We start from the raw sequence: 18,087 nt of genomic DNA, 5'->3' as shown, positions 1-18,087 counted from the left end.
ATGTTCGTAGGACTGTAAGACACACATCTTACACTTTTTAGCGCCATTAGATCGTTTGAGAGATGCTGTATGTCACAAACGGCCGGAAAAGTAGACAAACAATTCTTGGATTTTGCATGATGATAACGCGTCATCGCACCGAGCCCAAATTGTACTGGATTATTTGACCAAATACAAAACACCAAGTAAATACCATCGTGCAAGCACCGTATTCACCTGATATGACCCCGAGCGACTTCTTTTTGTTTCCCAAGTTGAAGTTACCACTTCGTGGAAGGAGATTTCAGTCGATAGAAGAGATCAAAGAGAATGCGACGAAGGAGCTAAAGGCCATCCCTTCGTCGGCCTACCAGGGGTCATGGAGGACTGGGTTAAACGTTGGCACATGTGTGTTGCTTCAGACGGATCATATTTTGAAGGAGATAAAATAAATTTGCCTGATATTTAACTCTGTTTTGTTTTATTCAAACATTCCCGGTAATTTCAGATCATAGGGTATTGTATATTCCTATGGCACCGTTAAAGAGTAAAGGGCCGTAACAAGATTTTCCAAGCTTTTCTATAGTTCACAAATGTTCTTTTTTTCCAAACATAGCTGGATAAACTCGAGCTCGTTTTTCAGCCGAATTCTCCAGCTATGTACTGGCTGCCCTCAACGTTTGCTGCCTTGTGGGTTCCATGTAATATCCCGTCTGGAAATTTCATTGGGTGGTTTGCGTGATGTGCGGCATGTTGTTCTGCTAAGCACCACAATTTATCGTTTATTATAACAGTGTTAGGGCAGCAGATTCTGAGGATTTGTTTAGGTTATGTAAGACGATTAGTGACATTTGCGGACGAGCCGCCACAATTTTCAATGATGCAGACTAGATAACTAGGGCATGCACCTGGAATGTCCGGGCCCTTAATGGGGAAGGTGCCTCTGCCCGGCTGGTTGATGCCCTCGTGAGAGTAAAGGCTGACATCAATGCCATCCAAGAGATGCGATGGACGGGGCAAGGCAAGAAAACCATAGGACCTTGTGACGTCTACTGCAGCTGTCATGTAAAGGAGCGCAAATTCGGTGACGGATTTGTTGTGGGAGAGAGACTTCGCCGCCAAGTACTGTCGTTCACTCCGTGGACGAGCGTCTCGCTACAATCCGCATCAAAGCCCGTTTTTTTAACATCTCGCTAATTTGCGTCCACGCCCCGACGGAAGAGAAGGACGATGCGACCAAAGGTCCTTTCTATGAATTGTGAATCTGTGAATTGTGAATTTTCCTAAATTAAATTCAAATTGTTAATATAGTAATACTATTAAGATAAACATCCATCACGTCATACTCCCGAAAACATTACAGTGGATATGTATTGTTTTTTGAACGGAGCAGGCAAGAAAGTACCATCAAAAAGTCATGAACGTGTCACCGATAGAAAAAATCTCTAATATTATTTTTATTCGTTTGCGATTTTGCTTCTCGAAAAAGTCAATTTGTAAAATAAATGTATATGATATATGTATGCACTTATATATAATATAACAAAACGCTGCTCTTGAACTATTTCGATTCGCGTATTTCATGGATTAAGGGAGACTAATGATTTGGGAGCCGCCGAATTGGTGCGTGACTACCATTCGGAATTCGGAGAGAACGCAGGTTCGAATCTTCGTGAAAATGAAGAAAAGATTTTCTCTAATAGCGGTCGCCCTCTCCGAGTGTATTTCTGCCATGAAAAAGCTACTCATAAAAAATCATTTTCCGTTCGCAGTCGGATTAAAACTGTGGAATTTAAATTTGTGAAACAACATCAAGACGCTCACTACAAATCGGAGGAGGAGCTCGGCCAAACACCCAAAAAGCGTGTGAGTGCCAATTATATACATATATATCGCTCATTTGCTGCAACGTCGTCATAACTCAAAAATTGTGATTTTACAGGAGACGCATTTTTCAGTTTTTAAATTGTTTTGTATATATTAAAATTGTATATGAAAAGAAGATTGTGGTCAAATTTGCTGAAATAGCATCTGGTTAAGACGTATATGTTAATTAAGGGTTGAAATGTATAATGGACTTTTTTCTGTAGCTTCAAAAGTACTCCGAGCTTTTCTTATGACGTTGTTGCTGCAAAAATAGGTTTTATGGTCTGACATAATTAAAATTGTGACGTTACTGCAAATAACAAAAAGTTTTAAAGCTGAAAACCTATTGCAAATTCTGACTTGTGCCTGTATTATATTTGCACCTTACTAAACATTATAGGAGAAAAAATATGGATATTAAATAAAATTTATTGCATTCATTGCATATTTTATTGTAACATAAAAATTAACATATTACTTCAGGTACAAAAATTAAGAAACATAAATTCACGTAAAAAATAATATTCATTTTAAATAAAAAAATGAATTGAATAAGGATTACAATTGCTCGTAAAAAGGTCTATAATACTTAGGAATGTGATTTTTCTGTATCAATTCTAGCAGATCTTTTTTTTGCGGTCCACTATCTGAGGTTTTGTATAAAATGCTCTTATGCCATTATTATTTTCCCTTTTCTTTCTCGTAGCACCTTCGCGCACATAACGATATTTAGACTGAATGAGCTCCATACTATTCTGAATAAATAGTCGCTGTTTTTCGAACATAGCCAAATCCCAGTATGATCTAAAAATTCCCATCCGTTCCTCTTCTGTAAATTTTTCAAAACATTTTCGCTTACACTTCTCTGTACATGGAGGTTCAATTTTTCTCTCTTTTCGAACTTTTTGACACGTAGACCTCATTTTGTATTCTTTTCTACTATTTCTCAACTTTTTGTTTTCATTTCTTACCCCTTTTCCTCTCATTTCGTTTACGCTTTACATTTTTTTTTAGTGGACTCGTTAAAATCATCGGATTTCGACACCGGTTGTGTTAGCCTCAGAACTGTCTGATGTTGAATTTAGTTCGCAGTGACTGTTACTCTTACTGACAATATAGGGTGGAATGTATGTGGTATCACGTACGGAATCGTCATCATCCTCAGAAAATGAGCTCAAGCTAAATGAGTCTCATTTCATTTCAACAAAATTCACTGTTGATGTACTTTTTATCTGGCATTTTTTACCCTTTCCATCTTGTTTTTTTAAAGCCATTCCCACCATTTTGGCGGATCGAGAATTAGTTTCCATTATTTTTTGACTGAAAATGACAACAATACTGACATAAATGGAAATGATTCATAGCAAATAATTTATACTTAAAAAATATTTAGTGCAAGAATGTCATAACAGTGAATAGTTCTTTAATACACTATTACTTCACTAATACGTCTTATTTGTAATAGTGTTTCAAGACAAAATAGTACTGAAATAAAAATTATTATTTTCTGCAAAAACGTCATAACACTCAAAATCACTACTGGAATTCACTCAAATTTTTACATGCACAACGTCATATCTTAAAATAATGCAATATACACGATAGAGAAAGAGATATAAAAGTCAACTTACCTTTTACTAATATTGTCGCAAAACGAAATATGACACTTTTCTAGAGAACTTCACGATGTTAACCACACAAAAGCCGACGCACAACTGAGATAATACGTTGTTGCAAATACGACGCAATAGGATATGTAATTAGAGCGAAAGGCATCTATCGCGATGCTGCGTGAAATGTTAAAACTTCGGATATAACACTTTGTCAGTTGATCAAACATATTATTGCCGATATATTAGTGATGTTAACTAAAATTTTGCGATTTTTGAGTTATGACGACGTTGCAGCAAATGAGCGATATATATATATAATATATAATGATTTAGTATGCCATCTGTCGTCAGATAACACCATATCTCAATTGCTAATGTTTACATTTTTTTGAAAAGTAAATTTGGGCAATTAATAAAATAATAATAAAGGCGAAAGACGATTTCTCATTTGACTATTATAAATAAGATTTATTTTTCTGTTCACAAAGTTGTTTAACATTTTTTAAACTACTCTCAGGCCCTTTGCTTTTAATTACAGACGTGCCTTTTCACTTCTATATCGAATCCGCTACTCGAATGTTTTCATTTATAAACCTGTACGCATACAATAAATACACGAAAACGGTACTACCCAATAGAACTAGAAATAATCGTTTAAATTATTCGGGGGTATTCCTTATGTACACATAAGCATGCTATTTTGCATACCGGCTTTTTAAATTGCTTATCCTAAGAGGACGAGTAATGGAGAACTCCCTTTCGCCTCCCAAACGAACAATTTAATGAGTTGTTATTAATTATTTCACATTTTTCCCAGCCGAGCTGTGGGCAAGTTTTGCAGAATTTTCCCTTAAATCCGAATTAGTTTTGATGTAGTTTTTGTTAAAAATTTTAACTTTCTTCCTAAGCAAGCAATGAGGGAGTTTTGGAGAATCATCCTCCAACACTCCAACAAGGAGTGGAAAAGTACTTCTTGAATTCATAAAAATATCATCAATAAGATTCTTCCTTACTCAGGGAAATGCTCAAAAATGTGTACATATTTACGTTTTTGTATGAATATTTTACATATGCCCGCTAGAGTAACCCTCTATTGAACATTATTTTTCCGCTGTGACGTTTATAATTTTTATTGATTTCACTTCCACTTTGATGATTACAGCCGTTGGAATTTCAATAATTTCAAACAAACACTTCAGACTCATTGGAACAAAAATTTCCCTAACTTGTTTATGTTTCCGACTACTCTAGGTTTCACATTGATATGTTGACCAATTCTTAGCGAGCGACTCGAAAAGTTTTCTCACCCTCAACCACCAAATAAATATTTAGTATCAAACTGTAAACAAAATAACAACCTGTTGCTCTCCGTGTTGTAAACACCACTTAGCTACTCCACATCTGACACTCGCCGCTCTACGCATTTCAAGGCGCACTTCACACCCTTCATGGCATACTTATACATATGTATGTACATATGTACATACAGTGGTCCCACAATTTGCTCGTACACTCACAATTTTCAAATAAATACAGCTGCAACTTAGCATGATTTACACCAAACAAAAAAAAGAATAAAAAAATGTTTATAAAGTTGTAAAAAGTAACAAATTTATTCAACATTTCAGAAACAAAATTTTTAAAGTAATTTTTTTAATTACAAAAACTAAGGAAAAAAATAGGGCACAATTTTAAACAACAATATTATTCGTACATAAGTAAATAAAGAAAATTTGAAAACAAATATCTAAAAAATACTTTACTTGTACCTTCTAAAGGTCGACGCATACTTTTTGCCAATACTTAGGGTTCATTAGCGGATATTTGTTACCACTCATCACTTAGAGCTGTGTTTAATGATGCCATTGATACTACTTTATGCTTTCTGATTCTCATTTCTAATAGCTACCAGATAACCCCAATCTGGTTCAGATCTGGAGACTGAGGTGGAATTTTAAGTCGCTTATAGTGGTAAATGGTAAGGCATCGTCAATGAAAACCATATTCCCAATTCCAGATGCACCCATACACCCATAAACCGTTCCTCACATTTCCTCTCCCATGTTTAACGGCAAAAGTAAGATTCCTTTCATCCAGCTCTTTATTAATTTTTTCCCAAACTTTTGAAAGGCTGCCTGAAACATTAAATTTCGACTCATCACTGTAGATGATATTTCCCAAAAATAATCTGACTCTCTAACATATACATATAAATAGTTTTTGCCGAATTTCGATATCTTTTTTTTTTGTTGGTATCACAAATGTGGGGTTTGCGATATGTCACTCTGCATTATGCGTACAGATAAGAACTGTTAGCTATTGATTTGATGCTACTATGTTGCGCTTCTCTCGCGGGTTAATAGTTTTGGGCTTTCGGCTTGATGGTGATTAATGTCAATTGACCAGTATTTGTATAGTTTGGCACTTTCCTATTGTTTTGATGATATGATGACTAGAAAATGTGCGAAGAGGCATGTTGAGGCATTTTGCTACACCTCTCTGTTTTCCTTCAGTGTGAAGCGAAATAACGGAGATTTTATTTTGTGTATTTTTGCAATATAACATTTTTACAATAAGCCAAAAGAACATTTTGCGTAAAGCTGCATTTTTATATGCTAGGCAAAGTGTACGAAGAAGTTGTGTGACCACTGTATGCGTGTATGTAAAACGCTCCCTTAGATTTTTAATTTTTCTGTCACTAAGGATCCGAGTGCACTGGGTCAGACAGCACATCTGTGTTAAGCACATGTAAATGCTCTAATTGGCAGGTGATAAATTATTATAAGGCACGATATATGAAAAAATTATATGATCACATCCATATGTACGCATAGGTAAATATAATTTAGTTTACATGTAAGCAGGTTGATATATTACTTAATAATAGTGGATAATTATTGTGATCTGTCTGTTAGTTGCTAACTATAAAAGTAAAGCAAGTAGATTGAGCTAAAAATAATAACAAACAGATAATATTATTAGATAATATTATATTTATGGAAAATTTACTCATATTATTTATGTATACGCTTTACATCGCTTTCATCCATATGGTTCTTAATGGGTTGGTGTCGAAATTCTGTATGTACAAAATTCTAAAAACAAAATTCTGCTTTTTAAAATTCTGCTTTTTTAAAATTCTGCTTTTTTAAAATTCTGCTTTCTAAAATTCTGCTTTCAAAATTCTGTATTACAAAATTCTGTATAAAAATATAATGTTAACAATGTTAAAGAGGTAATGTAATTATTTAATTTATTATTATTATTATTTTTTATTATTATTCGAGATATTAAATAAAAAATAATAATAATAATTATTCCTTCAGTTTCGATAGAATCCACAGTATTTTTGCGTAGAACTTCTTTTCGCGTGGGCAGCCTTCGGCCGCGCTTCAAAAAAATAACCCTCATCAGTCCGTCTCCGGCTACGCGATCCACCGTATTTTTGCGTAGAACTTTTTTTCGCGTGGGCGGCCTTCGGCCGCGCTTCAAAAAAATAACCCTCATCAGTCCAACTCCGGCTACGCAATCCACAGCATTTTTGCGTAGAACTCCTTTCCGTGTTAAAACCATTGAGACCTTCCAGCCTTATTTTTTATTCAATATCTCGAAAACTAAGTGAGATATCAAAAAATTCTACTCTTTCATTTCGTTTTCTTTTGTCGAGTTCTATAAGAATCCGCCATAAGATTGCGGCGCCACGGAAACAGCAGAATCCCCTCGTACATATGTACATACCTACATTAATTATAGTTGATAACAGTTATATATACATCGGTATGTACATATGTTTGCAATCAAATGTTACCTGGAGATGAGAACTTTGACTGTCTTCTTGTACGACGAAAATCACAAAACTTGAATAAAGCAGAATTTTTCGCATTAAACATGCAGAGTTTTGGAAAAGCAGAATTTTAGAAAGCAGAATTTTAAAAAGGAGAATTTTAAAAAAGCAGAATTTTAAAAAGCAGATTTTTTTTGCAATTTACAGAATTTTGTCACCCAGAATTTTGTAATACAGAATAATGACACGCTCCCGTTCTTAATATCTGGGGATTTTCACTGAATTGAATTGGCATGCAGTTTTAACACTTGCACCAGCTGATGTCTTCCATTAACCCTAGAATCATAACAATTTATGTAACATATGGGTTGAAAAGTCCCGGTCCTAACTCATAGCTGGCACTAGTTTTATTTCATTCACAAATGTTCCAGTTAGTATATATATATATATAATTGGCGCGCACAGCCTTTGCGTCTTGATGTTGTTTCACAATTGGAGGGATCTACAGTTTCAGGCCGACTCCGAACGGCAGATATTTTTTATGAGAAGCTTTTTCATGGCAGAAATATACTCGGAGGTTTGCCATTACTTGCCGAGGGGCGACCGCTATTAGAAAAAACTTTTTCTTCATTTTGGTGTTTCACAGAGATTCGAACCTACGTTCTCTCTGAACTCCGAATGGTAGTCACGCAACAACATATTCGGGTACGGCGGCCGCCATGTTCCATAATTCTACAAATTTATGATCAGATATTTGAAACGGTACTTTTATTTTATATCGCTTCCTATTGCTCTTCTGACCCTTTCCCTAGGAATAAAAGCACTGATGATTGAGTAAATGAAAATTGGGGTATGTAGGTACTTTTCGGTAGCGCTTAGGGTCGTCGCAAACGCTTCGTTGCTGATACTATAATAGGCAACAACGCAGAATCCGAAAGTTTTAGAGGATTGCTGTGATCTCTCAAACTTTAGGATAAAACGCAAGGGTGAAATAACAGAGCTACTCTTAATTTTTATTACTATTTTATCTAGAGAATGAAACAAAAATAAAGAAATGCACAAATTAAATGTATTCTTGACTATTCCAAATCCACAATTTATAAGGAAACAAGATCAGCTGACTCGAATATTGGTTTTGCTCAAGATAAAATCGAATTCCGATGGAATTTTGTGACAACAAGGAAAGAAAATTTGTGACATCATTCCGATATTCCGTGTCAGATTTTGCGACATTCCTCAATATTTCCGTTCCCTATTAAATTCGTCTGTTTTGCGTTCCTAGAGGCCATCCAAAAGGCTTGTATCTATATACATCCTGGAGGACATTGCGGTCAATGACCTGAAACACTCTTTCGAAAAGCTTTTAGATCGAAAGAAAAACAATATATCGAGGCCAGAGGGGACTATTTTGAATAAATAAAGATATCCGAACAAAGCTCCTGCCGTTTCTATTTTAGCTCAGTCTTGTTTTATTTTGGACTTCACCTTGTACAAGTACATATGCATTTGTGATACGTTTTTTAATATGAACATTTCCGCCGTATTAAAAGATTTTTTTCATGATTGCAAGTTATGAATAACTAACACATTAGCAACGCTTTGAATTTAACAACTTCAAAAACACGTAAAAGCTCGTATTTGTTTGTAGTTGTTTTGTAAACAGACATACATTAATTCATATTTACAACCAAATGTTGGTTGCTTATCACAATTTCATATTAATATTTGATTTACGTTTTTACCGATTGATCATTAACAACAACTAGTAGTACCAATTCACGCATGTAAACAATGCTTACACATGCCTATAGTAGGGAAAGAAGACAAATCAAAAGGCCAAAGGGGCTGTTGATAGCAATTAAACGAAGCATTATTGAAATATTTGTCTTATCTTTATAAGTATATTAAAAAGTTGACTTTACCTGAATGAATTCCTCATAGAAACATGATACTTCGCTTTGTTTTTGCTTAAGTATACTGGTAATGTTTTTTCGCTTTCATCAACGAGTGCATTAACTGCAATGTCAACACTCACTCTTTGCACAATTCCTATGGGGAAAAGGTAAACTAGTCGAACGATTCTAGCACGTAAGCTAAATTAAGCTTTTTTGATGAATGAATTATTGCCTGGTCTGTTGTATAATATGTGGTGTTGTCTAGTCGAGCACTAGCTAGTTCTGAACTAGTCGAAAAGACACCAAAGTAAGTTTTCCCTGAAATAATATGAAAAAACAATAATTTTTTCACAGTCACACATTTAATTGATGTGATTCAATATACACACACAGACATTTTCTATTTAGGTTACACGTACATATTATATGTACATTTCATCATGTGCTACCGACATGCAGAAAAACATTCGAAGTGTAGCGAATTATGCGGTAAGCAGCAACAAAAAATAAGCTAGTCGAATTGATATAAGTAGTTTGACTTAACGGGCTTGAGCGCTAACCGCATTGGTTAATAGTGTTGCAAACTAAAACAAGGAAGAAGGCTAAATCCGGGCCGAACTTGATACTCGTATATCTGCCCACATTTAAGTTAAATTTAAGTTGGGCTGGCTGTTAATTTTTCGATTCAAACAAACTCATAGACTTTGGGAAATATAGTTTGTAACCTCAGAGGGACGGATGTTAATTCATTCTTAACAGAAAAAAGGGGCGTGGTTTTTATACGATATCAACCTAAATGAGGTGGGGAGCAATATGTGTTTAGTTATCGCGATACAAGAAAAATGGACGTGGCACCGTCTATTTTCCAAACTTTTTCTTACATCATAATTTTTTTTGTGGTCTATCACTTTTACTTTTAATTTGAGTAGTTTGGCTTCATTGTTTCTTCGTTAAAAATTACCATTATATGGGAGGTGGAAGTAGTTGTCGGCTGATTTCGTCAAACTAACTTGGACAAAGAATATTTATGTGTACCAAGTTTAATTAAAATATATTAATTTCTGCTCGAGTTATCGCTCGCACGGAGGAACGGATAGGCATGGATAAAGCGACTCATTCCACCATTCTGAGCGTTTTGTATACATATATTAAAGTGGCGCAAAAGTAATCAACCAATATTGTTTTTGAATAACTTTTTTACTAAATACACATAAATGATTTCGAGTGATGGAAGTCTTTATTTTGACCTTTAGCTGTCTAGTTCACAAGTGTCAAATATGATTGACGTATGATTCAATTTACAAAAATTATAAGTTTTCCATAGGGTGATTAATTTTACGCCACTTATACCTATTCATATCTACCTCGATTCCTTTATGCTGCTGCGTATAATCGTTATGTGAATAAAAGTGCATACCACTCTGCATAAGTGCGCTCGGATACTCGTACACGAATAAAAACGGAAAAAAAAATTAAATTTCACAAGTTTGAATTTTGAAAAACGAAATTTGACAAGTAAAACTGAAATTGAAGGTTAAACTATAACCGTGAAGAAATAAGTAAATAATAGTCGAATTATGAAGGAACAAGGAATGTATTCTTCACCAAGAGAACGCTTCAGTTTATTGCGCCGGACTATTGGAATCGGTATTGAAAAGAACAAACACAAAAAAAAAAAACCAGTCAAGCACTGTGTCGCCAACATAATAATTCGAAGATGCTTCTATTGGAGTGGAGTAGACCTATTCACCTCATAACCTATAAAATTGACAAATATATTTGCAAGGACATATTTCAAGAAGTGATGCCATGATTTGCAGAGGAGAGTATGACACTTCGGTGGATTTTTATGCAAGACAAAAAAACGCTCCTAAATGTTAGTACGTGAATGGTTCTACAAAATAATGTGAAATTTATGGGATGGCCAAGCCAGTGACCCGACCTAAGCCTCATTGAAAACCTTTGGGGAGATTTAAAGAAGCGAATTGGTAAGACGACATTCAAAAATAAGAAGGATTTATGACAAACAATCAAAGAGCTGTGGTATTCTACTCCCACAGAAACCTGCGTAAGATTATACATTTTATGTAAAACCGAATGCAAAACGTCATTGATAATCATGGTGGACGCTGTGGTTATTGATTGAGTTTCGATAATTTAAACAGCATTTTTAATAAAATCATTAAGTACCTTCCTATTTCGTACCTATTGTAATGACCACATGTGTATGTATGTAAGTCTAGAATGTCACCAGTTCAAAAATCGTGGAGATTAAATAAAAGCAAGTAAAGTAAGATAGCGCAGTGACAGCACCTTCGAATGTCAAAGTATAGCTGTCCGGTCAGGAGATGACAAGCTTGAAATTTAACTTTGTTTCCGCGAATCACCGCTCATACATTAACTTCAATAAAGCTAATTGGGCCGTGGAATTCACTGAGGACGCCTTCGCCGCTCTTTCATCGCCAATAATGTGCGTATAGGCGAAGGCGTATTCCGCAAGGTGCACACAGCTGCTGCGGCTCGCTTCATTCCAGCTGGAAGTATCTGGGACTTACGTCCTAATTTCGCAGCCGAATATTTTAGCAAACGAGTGTGACCACCTACGCCAGGTAGATCGCGATGAACCTCGCATAAGGGATCTCAATTCGCAGATTCGGCAACTGGTCATCCAACAGAAGCGGAGCACCTGGGTTGAGCACCTGAAAACCTGCAACTTCACCAATGGTATGAGCAAGCTCTGGTCCACGATAACGTCCCTGTCAAACCCGACGAAGTATAACGATATCACCGGTGGTTATCACCTTCAACGGTTTCACTTTATCGGACCCGACTTTAGTACCACCACATCACTCACCGTCATAAACACTCAGATTAACCGCGGTCTCAAACAAAACCGCCCCTGCGAGAGAACAGTCCCAGTAGCATTGGACTTGAAGAAGGCTTTCGATATTGTCAGCCATTTGCGCTGTGCCTGTTTGGTCACCTGAAACTAGTGACACGCAGTGGATAAAGCTCCAGACTTGCCAAAACACTGCAATTTGGACTCCTGATGCCCCCTCTTCAACACCTTCACAACGAGACACAGATGCTACCTGTAATGGAGCAAAAAAAAAACTGCTCAGCAAACAGTTTCTGCTTGGATGCCACCGCAGGCTTGACCCATGTAGACATCTGTTTTAGCCAGAGGGACCTCTCAGGCACGTCAGGACAGAACGTACAGACAACTACTGGAGTAGGCAGTGTTTAGACACACAATAAACGAAATTTATCGGGGGACCATTACCATCTTCTTAAGCCCCTGACCACCGAATGTCGTAATCGTGAGACCCGCGTAACCTTGACACAATTACGTTCTGAATATTTTAGCTGGTTAAACTCCTACTTAAAGTTTTCATGAATAGTTTTTGAAATTTGTTAATTTTTTGTGAATTTCGAACAAAGTATGCAGTTTGATTTAGCAGGTTTTGATAATGAACTACAATACAATTATATGAAAATTGAAAAATATTATGAATATTTTTATAATGCAGTGTCTGAATTATGTAAGTACAAGTGTATATGTCAAACATATTTTTCTCATTCGAATTTCTAACATCATTGCCCAGATATCAAAAATCTCGTGACTTCGTTATCTTATTTGCTACACTTTGATATTTAACAATATTTAAAATAAATAAACACCAACACAAACATTTCTTAACAGCCCCCCCATCCAAGTCATTACCTTCAATTCAAGTGCACCTTTCCATTTTAGACATGATAAATTAGTAGTGTTTTTTTATAACAATTTACAAAAATTTGAAGCTTTTCTGAAAGTCCGATAAGATATTCTGTGCGACTAATTAAGAGAGAGAGAGAGAGAGAGAGAGAGAGTGAGAAGTAAACAAGACGAGTACTCTGAGTAGAATACATAGTTTCAGCCTAAACGACATTTTTTCTTTAAAGTTCATTTGAAAAAAAATTATTGTACCACGAAATAGTAGCAGATGATCTTTTTAAAACCAGTATTCACATACATCATCATCAGTTGCCAAAGCCGAATGGATGGTGCGTACTACCATTCGAATCTGCGTGCATGAAACACCAAAATGAAAAAGTTTTTGTAATAGCAATGGTAAGCCGAATGTATTTCTGCCATGAAAAAGTTTCTCATAAAAAATATCTGCCGCTCGGAGTCGGCTTAAAGCTGTAGGCCCCTCCATTTGTGGAGCAATATCAAGCCGCACGCCACAAAAACGATTTGATGCAGGAATATCTGAACATAGTTGTTGCTGAGTTGGTGAGTCTTCTTGAGACGGAGCTCGCTCTATTCACGAAGAAATATAAAATGCAGCATCTTCGTTCGCATTTCTTTCCTACGCCTGCTATATCAAAAATCTGATGATCTTCATTATCAGCATAAAACGGATAACACAACCGCAAATTAGTCACCGTTCGTAATCCACAAATACTCAAATCCTCCTCCTTCACCCCACCCTCCCCTCTCTCTCCTTTCGTCATATCGGTTTCCTTCAGGATAAACTAGAATTCTTCGCCGAAGTGGGCCCACTTTCTGGGCAACCATTATAACCTGGGCAACCATAGGACCTCAAAAGTAAAGTATATGAAACAAGCCCAGTGACCATCTCAGTATTAAAAAAAAGCACTGTTCGCGAGGTTTAATGGCATCCCGATATAAATTCTCTAGCGATACGGAGTCCAACGTAATGGCCAGAAAGAGAAAATAATTTAATATAGTATAAATAATAAAAATAAAATCCGCACTTGCCTTCTTTGTAATAGTTATTGAAATAAATTTTTATCATAGTAATTCTTCTTTTATTTATCTTTTAAATCATAATTCCATATATATATATATATATATATATAGATATATATGGTGCTTTATCATTATTATTATTTATAATTATTACCCTTTATTGGGTGTTTGGACGAGCTCCTCCTCCTATTATTGTTGTGTGTTGAGATGGTTTTCCACAAATGGAGAGCCCTACTGTTTTAGGACGTATCGTTTTTGATAAAGAGTTTTTTCATGTCAAAAATACACTCGGAGCTTCGGGATTGTCTGCCGAAATTTAAACTTTTACAGTTGGCTAACGAAGTTCTGTTACCCTCCAGGAGCTGAGTCGAAAGAGAAGTATTTTTAACCAGACTAATATCTTTTGCTCCTGCTGCAGGGACGATGAGGTAGTGGAGATTGTTTAGCGTTATATCTGCCGGTGCCACGGTTTTTTGAATACTTATATTAGTAGTGCAGAGTTTAACTTTACGCGAAGAAAATGTAAGATCGAGGTAAACCTCTTTGAAATGGTACCTCAATGGGATAATCGGCCAGAGTGTTTCTCTATGTATGCCGTGAGAGCTGCAGTTGCCACAACTTTATGCGTAAATAGATGGAAAAACCTGAAACCTTAACAGGCAAATCAGTGTTAACTCGAAAATATTCAGAATTAAGTGGTTTTTAACCGTTATACAGTAACTATAATTGTTTGTATGTGCATATGTCAATATTTTTTTGCTTGCGAAATTATTTGCTGTATACATTCCTAATCATTATCGTAATCATCGAGGAAACTTTGACGTAGTTCAGAATGTGCAGTGATCAATTACATTTGATATGAAGTACTACGACCATTTGTGATGAATTCAGTTAAATACCCGTACGTAAGTGATAGCTATCACTATTCATCAGCATGCGAAATTTTAACCAAAAATATAGGAAGTTATTCTTTGCTTGCAAAAACACAAATTTTTTATATTTTTTTTAATGCCTTAGGCAAGTGTTCAAGCCTTTTCAATTACGACGTGATTGCTTAAAGTGTTTCGTAATCTGACGCAAACACATTTTTTATGATTATTATTTTTGTTTTAATCGAAATTCCATAACAGTTAATTTTTCAATTACTAATAAATTTCATTTAACTCTCGCACTTTGAGTATTTCGTTACTAAACTGAATGAAAAATTTTCTTTCGTGACTCCATTCACTCACTTTAGGGCACTCACTCAGTTAAACTAAGTTGATCTGCTCCATTTTGCCGGCTTAATCTCAGTTTAAAAAATCTTCACGGCTAAACTAGCATTGAACTAGCGTTGCATATATCTTTGAATTGTTCAGTTAACCCGAACAGTGCGAGTACGCGCATGTTCATACTTATAAGCTTACACTGTAGAATCCGACCGATTAATCGGTATCGGTCAAAGCAAACGGCATCGACATGGGGCGTTTTTTGGATGTTTCTTTGTAATTTTTCGCTCAATTTTCTTAAAATATCTCACCTTTTTGGATACCTAAAAAGTCGTACTAGTCTTTAAAATAACACAGGCCAACAACCAAAAAACTTTTTCGATAATTTTAACTAAGGTTTTAAGGTTTTTTTATGCTGAAAACGAATATGACCTTGAAAATGCTCCAGCACGTCAGGATTTTTGGCAAAATAGTATAACTTTTTTTATACTAATCGTAAAAATATTTAAAAAAATGGATTTTAAAGCTGAAGTCTAGTACTTTGCGATGCCGTTGTGGAAAATTAAAAAAAAACTTTACCTTGCCCAAAAAAAAAAAATAAAAAATGGCCAAAATCTGCATTTTTTGACTTTTTAACCTAAAATTGCCAAAAATCCTGACGTGCTGGAGCATTTTCAAGGTCATATTCGTTCTCAGCATAAAAAAACTTTTAAGAAACACCCATAGCCATTTTAAAAGCTGTAAAAAAGCGAGATTTTGTTGGCCTGTGTAATTTGCAGAATAGTCTCCATAGAAAACTTGTTTAATGATGTGAAGTAGGAAAAAGCGCTTTGCCACTGCTGAAGTGATATGGTTATCGTGGAAATTATAATTCTTTTCTTGGTTTTTGCTTAATAATAGCAAAATATGTATGGTATGATATAACTTTATTATTATCAAAATGAGTGTAAAAAAAATTATTTTTAGCGAAGAGGCGCATTTTTGTATAAACAATGTATCTATAGCCGTAAATGGCGGACCTCATCTCATACTCTTTTCTTTTCTCGAAAAAATGTTCCTTCATTATATGCCCACATTACGAAAACATTGTCATACGCCCTGTGAAAATGTTGTGTATGTCACATGAAAATAAAACAAGAAAAATTCGTCACTGTATATTAATATAATAAAATATATAATTATTGTAATATATATGTTTTGTGTATTGAATATAACGAGTATAACGAAGTAAAACGATTTCCATTAAACTTTTTCTAACAATTTTTTGAGCTAACTCAAGCTAAATTTGTTAAACATATCCCAAGTGACGTGACAGTCAAAGTTCCCTTCAACATTTTGTTTTTCCTTATAGCTATCAAGCAAACCTTGAAATCTATCATCTTTGGAGTATCCGGTAACGTGCTAGCCAAAGTTCCTCGCTCAATTTCGTTTTTCACCATGGTTGAAGACGAAATCTGGTAATCTATCATCCTCTCTCTCAAAGCAGTCGACAACCTCTATGGTATATTCCAAATATAACAATGAGCACTGTGACATCGGGGCTTATTGTAAAGCTAATGCACTAGCGAGACTTGGCATCAAACTTGCAAACGCACCCATACAAAAATAATAATATATATCCTTACAGATATACAAACTACAATACATATTTTTGAGAAATTTGTGAGCCTACCTTCAAAATCGCCCGGTAATTGTGGTCGTTTTAAGTATAAGTTAACACCGGCTACGTGTTCATCCACGAAAGCTTGCAAATTCCAGAGGAAGCTAACACTTGTTTTTCCAACTAAATTTAAAGTGATAGAAACCGCACCTGTTTTTGTGTTGCATCAACAAAAAGCGCAGCCGTCCAAATATTCCTTTCTCATAGGAGATGCTGAACATAAGTCTGCTGCGCAATATTGAATTGCAACAAACACCTGCTGCAGAAGCGGAGGCGTTGGCTGCAGCAATGATAACAGCGTAGCGACGACGGAAGATAGGGTAGCAGTAAGCTAGAGCTAAAATTAAAAAGAATATTGTTTCGTTGATTTGGTTAGCTGATTTATTGAATTTGTTTTTAAGATCACTTCTCGGCAGACTGGCAACTTGTAACATCATAACTCGGCAACTCCTAGGAGGAATAAATTATGAAACTGTATAAAAAGTGTTTCATTTAAGTAACTTCGGTAAACTTATACCGAGTTAAGTAGACATCAAAAGCTGCTAAGGTTGTTACCTGAAATAAGTGAGCATTTGTTATCCAAAGGACATCTTATGAACTTTTTGCACTTGCGTAGATTAGGCGATTCTTTTCCACCAAACCGTGGCACAACCCCAATTTGGAACTCAGATTTCGAACGGGCAATATCTGCCAATGTCAAAATTGAAAAAAGCTTTTATTTAAATCACCTTGTATATATTTAAATATTTCAGGTGCATATTTTCAGACAGGTACACACCCACTAATGTCTCTATAAGTACGCTTTTATATTTAACGCAAACAAATACATTTTGAATTGAATCAGAAAAATTTGACGATTTCACTTGTTATGGATAATAAAAACTTTATGGTGGTAAGAAGTTGTTCATGGAGATATAACAACCCACTAACTCACACTTCCTTATCATAAGAGAATTCACATATTTGTACATGAATACGCGTAAATACTTATATACGAAGTGCACACCAATATACAAAGTATGATTTTCGAGTAATTAGTAAATGATAAAATCAAATTATTATTATAGGGCGTTAACCCAATTTCAACAAAAGGTAAATATTGATTTCAGTTGCTAGGTATAAAGCTAAGACGAAATATTCCTGAATATGGTACTTTAGCGAAAGGTTTGATTGCGGAGTAACAGGTTCGTAATAACTTTTCAGTTTTGGCCGAGTCCAAGAAAAGTTCCCATTTATTTTCTATAATTATGATAAGCTAATTATATTATATATTATTTTCAAAACTTCTAATCTTCCTATTTAGTCCAAGGGTACCATGTTGAA

This window comes from Anastrepha ludens, chromosome 4 (genome assembly GCF_028408465.1).
Source record: "Anastrepha ludens isolate Willacy chromosome 4, idAnaLude1.1, whole genome shotgun sequence".
NCBI lineage: Eukaryota > Metazoa > Arthropoda > Insecta > Diptera > Tephritidae > Anastrepha > Anastrepha ludens.
This window is presented reverse-complemented; position numbering follows the sequence as displayed.